The sequence below is a fragment of the Triticum urartu genome, chromosome 2A (genome assembly GCF_056163025.1).
Source record: "Triticum urartu cultivar PI428250 chromosome 2A, HENAU_Tu73, whole genome shotgun sequence".
NCBI lineage: Eukaryota > Viridiplantae > Streptophyta > Magnoliopsida > Poales > Poaceae > Triticum > Triticum urartu.
Genome location: NC_141874.1, coordinates 337,426,340 through 337,440,239, shown reverse-complemented (window position 1 = coordinate 337,440,239; position 13,900 = coordinate 337,426,340).

Genomic DNA, 13,900 nt, shown 5'->3' with positions numbered 1-13,900 from the left:
GTTGGAGACAAAGTTGTTGGTATATCCTGCTTGGCTGTTGTTTCACCTCATTATCTTTACTGCCGTTGTGATCTTCACTTATATCTTGCTGTCCAGAGCTACTTAGTATCCTTCATTGATGCTAGTTGTGCTACGACGTGACCTCATTATTGTTCTAGGCTCGCATCTCTAGTTCGGTCTAGCCTAGGACCAGCACAGTACCGTAGTTGAGCGTTTATTCAACATTGCATCTCTGAATTGATTATTGCTAATCTTTTGCTACCATATATAGCCAACCCAGCTCCACATATTTCTACACCGTGTATACGTACGTTCCCCTGGCAATCGTTTTACACAATCTTCGGAGTTATTTGACACCGCTGGTTGCCGGTCACCACCTGCCGCATGGTAAGAACTTGTAAGATATTGATATTTGCTTTACTGTGAGCACTTTACAACCACATCCTAGTAGTTCATAGGAACATTATTCTCGAATTTTGGTTCTTGTTTCTACTAATCATGACAGATTCCAGAGATAGAAGTTCTTGGATGACGGACACATCTTCACCATCACGAGAGTTGGGACAACACACACAAGCATATGGTCAGGTTATCTCTTTACCATCATTTGAGGGTAGATTTAATCCTGCTATTTATCTAGCTTGGGAGCTTGAAGTAGAACAAGTTTTTAGTCACCATGATTTTTCTGAACTTGAGAGAGTACGAGCTACCATTAGAGCACTTACTGGTTTTGCTTCTGTTTGGTGGAGTGTATATTGTAAGAAACACATTGATAACCAACCCACAACTTGGAAAGTTTTGAAAGCTTTAATGAGACAACAATTTTTTCCTCCTTACTATCGTCGTGAATTGCGTCGCAAATTAGAGCAATTAAAACAAGGCAGTAACACTGTTCATGCTTACTACCAAGAGTTCAAATCTTATATGCATCATTGTGACATAGAAGAATCTGAGGATGATACAATGAATAGATTTTTTGGTGGTTTGAACCATGATATTCAGGCAAGATTTCAGTATATTCCTCGTTGCATTACTGGTATGTATGTCCGTGCTTGTACCTTTGAGAGACAGATACAGGAGGATGCATTGGGTGACTACAACAACTACTATTCCAGTTCATGCTCACCACCGCCGGTTGGTTACTCCACTATTGCACCTACTAGAGCAGCCCCACCTCGGATTGTGAGCGCGATATCATCTCAAGAGTATGATACATTGTCAACGTCCATACCTACATCAGCTACATCTCTGCGAGGTAACAGTAAAGGTCTTGATGATATAACTTCACATGAGAATGAAGCATGCCTAGTTAACTTGAATGCATCATGTGTTGAGTTACCTGTTGATTTGAGCACACCACCTATTTTAGAGACTCTTGTTACTGTCATGAATGCGTCATGTGATCAAACAACTGAAATATCAACAATTTTGAATGCACCCATTGAATTAACTGTTGATGCAAAAGAACCAATGTTTAATCATTTTGATATGACCTCTAATCTTGATGATGATTCTGTGTCCCATGACATATTGCATGTTTGCTTATTTAAGCATGTTGTAGCATGTAAATTTTATGCAAGTAAGGTTTATTCATCGAAGTTAGGATGGTTTAATGATGAACATTGCCAATCTTTTGAAGTGAATAAGAGCTTCACTTATATGTGCAAACTGAGTTGCAATATTTTCATGCCTTCTACTTCTTGTGATAATTTTTTGGCTGTAGATTTTATGAACAATGAAAGTTACTCATGTATACATGTGACATATGTGCAAAAATCAAGGGAAGTTAAACTGGATGACATATACATATACCACATGTACACCTTGTCTCTTTTGTTAGCCACATTTCAGATTAAGCAACGCCGAGGACGGCTTTGTTTTCAAAAAGGGGAGGATGATGAGGACATGACTACCTTGGATACGACCAAAAATATTGCATACATGCATATTTGTCAGGTGATTTCTAATGCAAACTATTCAATAATCTATTTATGTTATCCAGAACAAAAATACTTCACACAGTTTTGTGTTTTGTCTAATTGTAGGTGTATGGGACATTTGTACAATCCACATATGAAGATAAGGGAAAAAGGAGAAGTTTAGGTTGTGTTCAACAAGTCCTCTCACGTCACTTTTGGGCCAAGAGAAGATAGAGTCCAAGTCTCTCACGTTCTGGATTCAGATTCGGACTGCACAGACATACCTGACTCAAAACGCCAACAACTTTTTCTTACGGACTCCGAATTGGGTGATTCTTTTTTTGTTGGAAACTAGATTTCGTGCTCTTTCCAACCCAATTGGATTCACCTTCAAATTCGTCCGGAGCGTTGAGTTACGGACGAAACAATCTGACGTTGCAGCAGAATCCGAGTCAAACTACAAGCCCAAAGGTGTTGCATCACCTCCACTTGGGCCCATGAGCCTTGTACGACCTAGGGTTAGTTTTAGGCTGCCTTGGGACGTCCTCCCACCTCCTTGGCCGCCACCCCTTGCTCCTATATAAGTAGATCCATCTAGTAGCTTTTTCCTTGGGATTTGTTTAGTTAAAAGTTAGCCATTGCAACTTCGTGTACTTCGTTTGTGCACAACGACCAGACCAAGACCGCTTACGGATCCCCACCATTATCAATACCTCATATATATTTGCAATATTCAGATTGCTTTATCATATTCTTGCTCGTTCTTCGATTGCTTGCAGGAATAGACCTTCGTGGTCAGGCTGACCGTGCTTTCGGCATCGTCAGTAACCTCAGGAGATTGGTTTAGCGATTGCTAAGGCGCAACGTCGTGCACGTTTGTAGTCGGATCGTCAAAGTCGTCTCCACCAAATCGATAGTTATCATCTAATCGAAAGATCGGGACACCTTAGCCTCTATCATTTTGTGTGCAAAGAGGCATTATTTTCTTTCGAGGACGTGCCTTCCTCTTTGCCCCCTGCTGTCACTAACATTTTGTAGGAGTTCGCTGACGTCTTTCCACATGACGTGCCACCGGGATTACCACCTATTCGAGGGATTGAGCATCAAATTGACTTAATACCCGGTGCTTCGCTACCCAACCGTGCACCATACCGTACCAATCCAGAGGAGACGAAGGAGATTATGCGTCAAGTACAAGAACTGCTCGACAAAGGTTATATACGCGAATCCCTTAGTCCTTGTGCTGTTCCTATCATTTTAGTGCCGAAAAAGGATGGTACGTCGCGTATGTGCGTTGATTGTAGGGGCATTAATAATATTACTATTCGTTATCGTCATCCTATTCCTAGGCTAGATGATATGCTTGATGAATTGAGTGGCTCTACAATATTCTCCAAAGTTGATTTGCGTAGTGGATACCATCAAATTCGTTTGAAATTGGGTGATGAATGGAAAACAGCATTTAAAACTAAGTTTGGATTATATGAGTGGTTAGTCATGCCTTTTGGGTTAACTAATGCACCTAGTACTTTCATGAGGTTAATGAACGAAGTTTTACGTGCTTTCATTGGACGATTTGTGGTAGTTTACTTTGATGACATATTGATTTATAGCAAATCTTTGGAGGAACATTTGGAACATTTACGTGCTGTTTTTATTGCTCTACGTGATGCACGTTTGTTTGGAAACCTTGGAAAGTGCACCTTTTGCACCGACCGAGTATCTTTTCTTGGCTATGTTGTTACTCCACAGGGAATTGAAGTTGATAAAGCCAAGATTGAAGCTATTGAGAGTTGGCCGCAGCCCAAAACGGTCACACAAGTGAGGAGTTTCCTTGGCCTCGCTGGTTTCTATAGGCGTTTTGTGAGAGATTTCAGCACCATTGATGCACCTCTCAACGAGCTTACAAAGAAGGATGTGCCTTTTGTTTGGGGTACCGCACAGGAAGAAGCCTTCACGGTATTGAAAGATAAGTTAACACATGCTCCTTTACTCCAACTTCCTAATTTCAATAAGACTTTTGAGCTTGAATGTGATGCTAGTGGAATTGGATTAGGAGGTGTGTTATTACAAGATGGAAAACCTGTTGCATACTTTTCTGAAAAATTGAGTGGGCCTAGTCTGAACTATTCTACTTATGATAAAGAATTATATGCTCTTGTTCGGACCTTAGAAACATGGCAACATTATTTATGGCCCAAGGAATTTGTTATACATTCTGATCATGAATCTTTGAAACACATTAAAAGTCAAGCAAAACTGAACCGTAGACATGCTAAATGGGTTGAATTCATTGAGACTTTCCCTTATGTGATTAAACACAAGAAGGGTAAAGAAAATGTTATTGCTGATGCCTTGTCTCGTCGTTATACTATGCTTTCACAACTTGACTTTAAAATATTTGGTTTGGAAACCATCAAGGATCAATATGTTCATGATGCTGAATTTAAAGATGTATTGCAGAATTGTAAGGAAGGGAGAACTTGGAACAAGTTCGTTCTTAACGATGGATTTGTGTTTCGTGCTAACAAGCTATGCATTCCAGCTAGCTCCGTTCGTCTTTTGTTGTTGCAGGAGGCGCATGGAGGAGGATTAATGGGACACTTTGGCGTCAAGAAGACGGAGGATATACTTGCTACACATTTCTTTTGGCCAAAGATGAGACGGGATGTTGAGCGTTTTGTTGCTCGCTGCACTACATGTCAAAGAGCTAAGTCACGACTCAATCCTCATGGTTTATATATGCCTTTGCCTGTACCTAGTGTTCCTTGGGAGGATATATCTATGGACTTTGTTTTAGGTTTACCTAGAACAAAGAAGGGGAGGGATAGCATATTTGTTGTCGTGGATAGGTTCTCGAAAATGGCACACTTTATACCATGTCATAAAAGCGATGATGCTGTTAATGTTGCTGATTTGTTCTTTCGTGAAATTATTCGCTTACATGGTGTGCCAAATACTATTGTTTCAGATCGTGATACTGAATTTCTTAGCCACTTTTGGAGATGTTTATGGGGTAAGTTGGGGACTAAGCTGCTTTTTAGTACTACTTGTCACCCCCAAACTGATGGACAAACTGAAGTAGTCAATAGAACATTGTCTACTATGCTTAGGGCTGTTTTGAAGAATAACAAGAAAATGTGGGAAGAATGCTTGCCTCATATTGAATTTGCTTATAATCGTTCATTGCATTCTACTACTAAGATGTGCCCTTTTGAAATTGTGTATGGTTTCCTACCTCGTGCACCTATTGATTTGTTGCCTCTTCCATCTTCGGAGAAGGTTAATTTTGATGCTAAAGAACGTTCTGAATTGATTTTAAAAATGCATGAGTTAACTAAGGAAAACATTGAGCGTATGAATGCTAAATATAAACTTGCTGAAGATAAGGGTAGAAAACATGTTGTGTTTGCACCTGGAGATCTTGTTTGGTTACATTTGCGTAAAGATAGATTTCCTAATCTGCGCAAATCAAAGCTAATGCCACGTGCTGATGGTCCTTTTAAGGTTTTAGAGAAAATAAATGATAATGCATATAAACTTGAGCTACCTGCAGATTTTGGGGTTAGTCCCACTTTTAACATTGCAGATTTGAAGTCAAATCTGCAATGTCAAATCTACAATGTTAAAAGTGGGACTAACCCCAAAATCTGCAGGTAGCTCAAGTTTATATGCATTATCATTTATTTTCTCTAAAACCTTAAAAGGACCATCAGCACGTGGCATTAGCTTTGATTTGCGCAGATTAGGAAATCTATCTTTACGCAAATGTAACCAAACAAGATCTCCAGGTGCAAACACAACATGTTTTCTACCCTTATCTCCAGCAAGTTTATATTTAGCATTCATACGCTCAATGTTTTCCTTAGTTAACTCATGCATTTTTAAAATCAATTCAGAACGTTCTTTAGCATCAAAATTAACCTTCTCCGAAGATGGAAGAGGCAACAAATCAATAGGTGCACGAGGTAGGAAACCATACACAATTTCAAAAGGGCACATCTTAGTAGTAGAATGCAATGAACGATTATAAGCAAATTCAATATGAGGCAAGCATTCTTCCCACATTTTCTTGTTATTCTTCAAAACAGCCCTAAGCATAGTAGACAATGTTCTATTGACTACTTCAGTTTGTCCATCAGTTTGGGGGTGACAAGTAGTACTAAAACGCAGCTTAGTCCCCAACTTACCCCATAAACATCTCCAAAAGTGGCTAAGAAATTCAGTATCACGATCTGAAACAATAGTATTTGGCACACCATGTAAGCGAATAATTTCACGAAAGAACAAATCAGCAACATTAACAGCATCATCGCTTTTATGACATGGTATAAAGTGTGCCATTTTCGAGAACCTATCCACGACAACAAATATGCTATCCCTCCCCTTCTTTGTTCTAGGTAAACCTAAAACAAAGTCCATAGATATATCCTCCCAAGGAACACTAGGTACAGGCAAAGGCATATATAAACCATCAGGATTGAGTCGTGACTTAGCTCTTTGACATGTAGTGCAGCGAGCAACAAAACGCTCAACATCCCGTCTCATCTTTGGCCAAAAGAAATGTGTAGCAAGTATATCCTCCGTCTTCTTGACGCCAAAGTGTCCCATTAATCCTCCTCCATGCGCCTCCTGCAACAACAAAAGACGAACGGAGCTAACTGGAATGCATAGCTTGTTAGCACGAAACACAAATCCATCGTTAAGAACGAACTTGTTCCAAGTTCTCCCTTCCTTACAATTCTGCAATACATCTTTAAATTCAGCATCATGAACATATTGATCCTTGATGGTTTCCAAACCAAATATTTTAAAGTCAAGTTGTGAAAGCATAGTATAACGACGAGACAAGGCATCAGCAATAACATTTTCTTTACCCTTCTTGTGTTTAATCACATAAGGGAAAGTCTCAATGAATTCAACCCATTTAGCATGTCTACGGTTCAGTTTTGCTTGACTTTTAATGTGTTTCAAAGATTCATGATCAGAATGTATAACAAATTCCTTGGGCCATAAATAATGTTGCCATGTTTCTAAGGTCCGAACAAGAGCATATAATTCTTTATCATAAGTAGAATAGTTCAGACTAGGCCCACTCAATTTTTCAGAAAAGTATGCAACAGGTTTTCCATCTTGTAATAACACACCTCCTAATCCAATTCCACTAGCATCACACTCAAGCTCAAAAGTCTTATTGAAATTAGGAAGTTGGAGTAAAGGAGCATGTGTCAACTTATCTTTCAATACCGTGAAGGCTTCTTCCTGTGCGGTACCCCAAACAAAAGGTACATCCTTCTTTGTAAGCTCGTTGAGAGGTGCAGCAATGGTGCTGAAATCTCTCACAAAACGCCTATAGAAACCAGCAAGGCCAAGGAAACTCCTCACTTGTGTGACCGTTTTGGGCTGCGGCCAACTCTCAATAGCTTCAATCTTGGCTTTATCAACTTCAATTCCCTGTGGAGTAACAACATAGCCAAGAAAAGATACTCGGTCGGTGCAAAAGGTGCACTTTCCAAGGTTACCAAACAAACGTGCATCACGTAGAGCAATAAAAACAGCACGTAAATGTTCCAAATGTTCCTCCAAAGATTTGCTATAAATCAATATGTCATCAAAGTAAACTACCACAAATCGTCCAATGAAAGCACGTAAAACTTCGTTCATTAACCTCATGAAAGTACTAGGTGCATTAGTTAACCCAAAAGGCATGACTAACCACTCATATAATCCAAATTTAGTTTTAAATGCTGTTTTCCATTCATCTCGCAATTTCGTACGAATTTGATGGTAACCACTACGCAAATCAACTTTGGAGAATATTGTAGAGCCACTCAATTCATCAAGCATATCATCTAGCCTAGGAATAGGATGACGATAACGAATAGTAATATTATTAATGCCTCTACAATCAACGCACATACGCGACGTACCATCCTTTTTCGGCACTAAAATGATAGGAACAGCACAAGGGCTAAGGGATTCGCGTATATAACCTTTGTCGAGCAGTTCTTGTACTTGACGCATAATCTCCTTCGTCACCTCTGGATTGGTACGGTATGGTGCCCGGTTGGGTAATGATGCACCGGGAATTAAGTCAATTTGATACTCAATGCCGTGAATAGGTGGTAATCCCGGTGGCACGTCTTGTGGAAAGACGTCGGCGAACTCCTGCAAAATGTTAGTGACAGCAGGAGGCAAAGAGGAAGCCACGTCCTCGAATGAAAATAATGCCTCTTTGCACACAAAAGCATAGCAAACAGATTTGCTAAAATCTAGATCATCAATATCAGATTTGGTGGCAAGTAAACATGCACTTTTCAATTTAATTTCAGAAGCAACACTAGATTGTTTATTATTATTAGGCTGCATTTGTTGCTCAAATTCTTTTGCCACAATCTGATTTTCACTCTTAGTTTTCTCCTGTTTTGCTTTATTAGCTCTATTAATATCATCTTTCAAAATGGAATCAGGAGTCATAGGAAGCAAAGTAATATTTTTATCCTTATGAACAAGAGTATACTGATTGTTTCTACCATGGTGAATAGAATTTTTATCAAATTGCCATGGTCTACCAAGTAATAAGGAACATGCTTGCATCGGTACCACATCACAATCAACATAATCAGCACATGTAGAGATACTAAAATGCACACGAACAGTACGTGTTACCTTAACCTTGCCGCTGTTGTTGAACCATTGGATGTAGTAAGGATGTGGATGTGGTCGTGTGGTGAGAGATAGCTTCTCCACCATCTCGATGCTAGCCAAGTTGTTGCAACTCCCTCCATCTATGATCACGCGAACAGAACGTTCCTTCACAACTCCCTTTGTATGGAACAAATTATGCCTCTGATTTTGCTCAGCTTGTGTAACCTGCACACTCAAAACACGTTGAGCAACTAAACATTCATACCTGTCAGCATCTTCAGGAGCCATGTATTGCGTCTCATGATCAGAATCGTCTCCACCGTGTTCGTCACGTGTAATAAGAGCCAAAGTCTCCTCATCATAGTCACTAGCGGACTCATACCCACCATCCTCAGTAACAATCATCACACGCTTAGATGGGCATTCTCTCGCATAATGACCTCCACCCTTGCAACGTCGACAAATAATATCATGTGTTTGCCCTGTTGATGCCATGGATGAAGAAGAGCTCTTTGCAGGCCCAGAAGGTGTGCTCTTGGCAGATAGTGGTGATTGTGCCTGCTTTATTGTATCACGGTTGGAGGTGGCGGCCGACGGAGGCGCCGGTGAAGCAGAACGTGTGGAAGTAGATGATGCACGTGGTGTCCAGGAAGAAGGTCGACCTGCAGAAAAGTTAGTCCGCGCCAATGCCTGTCGATCCTGCACTTCACGTTCAGCTTTACAAGCAAGATGGAATAAACGAGTGATATTAGTATACTCCTTATACTCTAGAATCGTCTGAATCTCTCTATTTAATCCACCCATAAAACGTGCAAGCATAGCTTCATTCTCCTCAACAATACCACATCTAATCATGCCAGTTTGTAATTCCTGATAATATTCTTCTACAGAATTTTTTCCCTGTCTTAAGCGCTGCAATTTTTGAAGTAATTCACGTTGATAATATGGTGGAACCCAACGAGTACGCATAGCAGTTTCCAAAGCAGCCCAAGTAGCAGGAATGGGATATAATCTACAATGCTCAGACCACCAAACACATGCAAAACTAGTGAATGCACAAACAGCAGCAGGAACACGTCTCTCCTCGGGATATTGTAAACATGTAAATCGTTGTTCAGTTTCTAACTCCCAAGTAAGATATATATCAGGAACATATCTACCCTGAAATGGTGGAATATTCAATTTTAGTTTAGGGAGATGGTCATGATCTCGTACCTGAGGGTGAGCCCTACCATTGCCATTATTTGCATGTGGACGACCTGATGGTTGCTGTGCTGGTGGTGGCACGTAGTTCTGGTTTTGATCAACCTCATCCTCGTAATCGCCAGCAAAATCATCCTCCTCCGCATCAGCAGCAGGAGCCACAGAAGTAGCAACAGCAGCACCAACAGTTTGGCCAAGTGCAAGAGGGAGACGGCTTGCTCGGCGGAGGGCTGTTTCACGATGTGTAGGTAGTCGTCGTTGTTGTTGTTGTAGAGGTGCGTTAGGTGCAGCCGGTGGTGGTGGTGGAAGACGCGCGAGCAATTCATTAAACCTGTCATCGAGCTTTGTTTCGAACGTCTTCTCCATGTCATCTATCTTCTCCATGGCCTCTTCAAATCTGTTTAGCACATCCTGCACCTGTCCATTCATCATTTGCTGAAATTTATCATGCAACTCCTGATTCGTCATGTTCTCCCAGTCAGTCTCGTCGGCTTGTGATCCTGCCATGGTTAGCAACAATAGAAAACACACAAGAATATGATCCTACAGAATACTAACAAGAGGTGGTGGTGGCGGGTGTCACAAATCCGTCAAGCAAATCTCAAATTCTTACCAGTTCTTACCCAGCAGCAGGCGGTGATCGGCAACCGTTGTAGTCAAAACTCTCAAAAGCTTGGATAGAGCGATTGCCAGGGAGAGTCAAACGCACGACGTAGAGGTATGTGGAGCTGGGAAGGCTTATAGTATGGTAGCAAAAAGGGTCAGCAATAATCAATTCAGAGATGCAAAGTTGAATAAACGCTCAACGACGGTACTGTGCTGGTCCTAGGCTAGACCGTGCTAGAGACGCGAGCCTAGAACACTAACAAAATCACGGCGCTGCACGTAAATAAGGGAAAAGCACACTCTGGAACTTTTTTTTTCGGTTTCTTTTTTTTTTTGCGCTCCTCTTTTTTTTTGCGCTCCTCTTTTTTTTTTTTGCAAAAAATTACTATAATGGCGAGTGTCTCAAAACTCTTCCCTCGTCAAACTGATAGGATGGGCACGAAAAAAAAAATTTCACTTTTTTTTCGGAAATCAGGGCAGCGACGACGAAAAAGTGCGACAAAAAATCACTATGATGGCACGTGGCTCAAAAGACTCAGAAAAGCCTAAAAATAGGATAGGGAAAAAATATTTTTGCCCGTGAAAATATTTTTTTTTTCAGACCTACACAGGCAAGGAAACACGAATCGGAATTGAGATTGATCTCAAGAACAAACCTAATATGAGAAGAACTCGGATTGGTGGTGGATATGGTTGTGGTATATGGCAGCGGTGGTGGTATATGGTAGCGGTGGTGGTATATGGATAGAGATTGATGGTGGTATATGGATACGGATTGGTAGTGGTATATGGATAAGGATTCAGACCGGTGGCGGATAAGCAAAAGTGGTAGATGGGCGACGATGATGGTGCGGCGGCGGCGTGACAACTTATGACCAGAACTCGAAACTCTAAAAGACTAGACTCTAAGACCAGCAACTTGACACGACGATGCAACCGCAAATTCAACAAAGCAAAAACCCTAAAAAGATTATGCAAAGGCTCAGATTGGTTCGGATATGATGAACTAACCCTAATTTTTTTGTGTGGCTTTTCCGTGGACTGTAGGTATGAAGAACAGACTCGATCTAATCTACGAAAAACTGTAAAATCTCACCGAGCAACCTGGAAATCTGATACCACTTGATAGAGGCAAAGGTGTCCCGATGTTTCGATGAGATGGTGGCTATCGTTTTCTGTGGGAGTCGACCTTGACGATCCGACTACGAACGTGCGAGACGTCGCGCCTTAGCAATCGCTAAACCAACTTCCGAGGGGTTATTGACCACGCCGGAGCACGATCAACCTGACCACGAGGGCCTGTTTCCTGCGAGCAAACGAAGAACAAGCAAGAAACTGAGATTGCAATCTGGATATTGCGAATATAAGATGAAAGCTTTATTGATCAAGGTGGGGTTCTGTGACGTCTTGGTCTGGTCGTTGGACACAAACGAAGTACGCGAAGTTGCAGCTATGGCGAACTTTTAATCTAAACAAAACCCAAAGTCTAAACGACGCCCTAAGGGCTGTATATATGGAGGAAGAGAGGGGAATTTCGTGGCCCTTGAGGGTGGGGTCCGAAACCAACCCTAACTCTTGTTTCCCCACACATACGGACTCTAAAAATAGCCTATACTTAAGTATTTCGAAATTACATGGGCCTGGCCCATTAATAAGGTGACGCAGCACCTAGATTAGCCTATGGACGAATATTATGAAGTGGCATCTTGTATATTTCGTCCATGGCTTCATGCACTCCTTATGGCGGCTTCAAAGTCCTGAAATCATCACTTGTAACTCCGTTCTTGATCCCCTTGCGCATGCCATCAACTTCATGCGTGTTCTTGCTCCAATGTTCATCCTTCTCCAAGCTAGGCCCTTCATTTGAAAGCAAAACAAATGTATCCAATTTAGGCAGCATCATAATCTCATGAACATTAGAATCATTACCAAGAAACGAAAGTACCTGGTAATTTAATTGGCGTGCGCGAGCTCTAGTAATTGGTCCAGTATATCTAACAGTAGGGGCTGTGGGTGTAACAATGGTATTGATGTCCTCATCATGTCACAAATCCGTCAAGCAAATCTCTAATTCTTACCAGTTCTTACCCAGCAGCAGGCGGTGATCGGCAACCGTTATAGTCAAAACTTTCAAAAGCTTGGATAGAGCGATTGCCAGGGAGAGTCAAACGCACGACGTAGATGTATGTGGAGCTGGGAAGGCTTATAGTATGGTAGCAAAAAGGGTCAGCAATAATCAATTCAGAGATGCAAAGTTGAATAAACGCTCAACGACGGTACTGTGCTGGTCCTAGGCTAGACCGTGCTAGAGACGCGAGCCTAGAACACTAACAAAATCACGGCGCTGCACGTAAATAAGGGAAAAGCACACTCTGGAACTCTTTTTTTTCGCTCTTTTTTTTGCGCTCCTTTTTTTTGCGCTCCTTTTTTTGGCGAAAAATCACTATAATGGCGAGTGTCTCAAAACTCTTCCCTCATCAAACTGATAGGATGGGCATGAAATTATTTTTTTCACTTTTTTTCGGAAATCAGGGCAGCGACGACGAAAAAGTGCGACAAAAAATCACAATGATGGCACGTGGCTCAAAATACTCAGAAAAGCCTAAAAATAGGATAGGGAAAAAAAATTGCCCGTGAAAATTTTGGCCTAAAAACTGCCCGGGGGTCTCCAGACTTTTTTTTTCCGAGACCTACGCAGGCAAGGAAACACGAATCGGAATTTAGATTGATCTCAAGAACAAACCTAATATGAGAAGAACTCGGATTGGTGGTGGATATATGGTTGTGGTATATGGCAGCGGTGGTGGTATATGGTAGCGGTGGTGGTATATGGATACAGACTGGTGGTGGTATATGGATACGGATTGGTGGTGGTATATGGATTTGGATTCAGAGCGGTGGCGGAGAAGCAAAAGTGGTAGATGGGCGATGATGATGGTGCGGCGGCGGCGTGACAACTTATGACCAGAACTCGAAACTCTAAAAGACTAGACTCTAAGACCAGCAACTTGACACGACGATGCAACCGCAAATTCAACAAAGCAAAAACCCTAAAAAGATTATGCAAAGGCTCAGATTGGTTCGGATATGATGAACTAACCCTAATTTTTTTTGTGGCTTTTTCGTGGACTGTAGGTATGAAGAACAGACTCGATCTAATCTACGAAAACTGTAAAATCTCACCGAGCAACCTGGAAATCTGATACCACTTGATAGAGGCTAAGGTGTCCCGATGTTTCGATGAGATGGTGGCCATCGTTTTCTGTGGGAGTCGACTTTGACGATCCGACTACGAACGTGCGAGACATCGCGCCTTAGCAATCGCTAAACCAACTTCCGAGGGTTATTGACCACGCCGGAGCATGATCAACCTGACCACGAGGGTCTGTTTCCTGCGAGCAAACGAGGAACAAGCAAGAAACTGAGATTGCAATCTGGATATTGCGAATATAAGATGAAAGCTTTATTGATCAAGGTGGGGTTCTGTGACGTCTTGGTCTGGTCGTTGGACACAAACGAAGTAT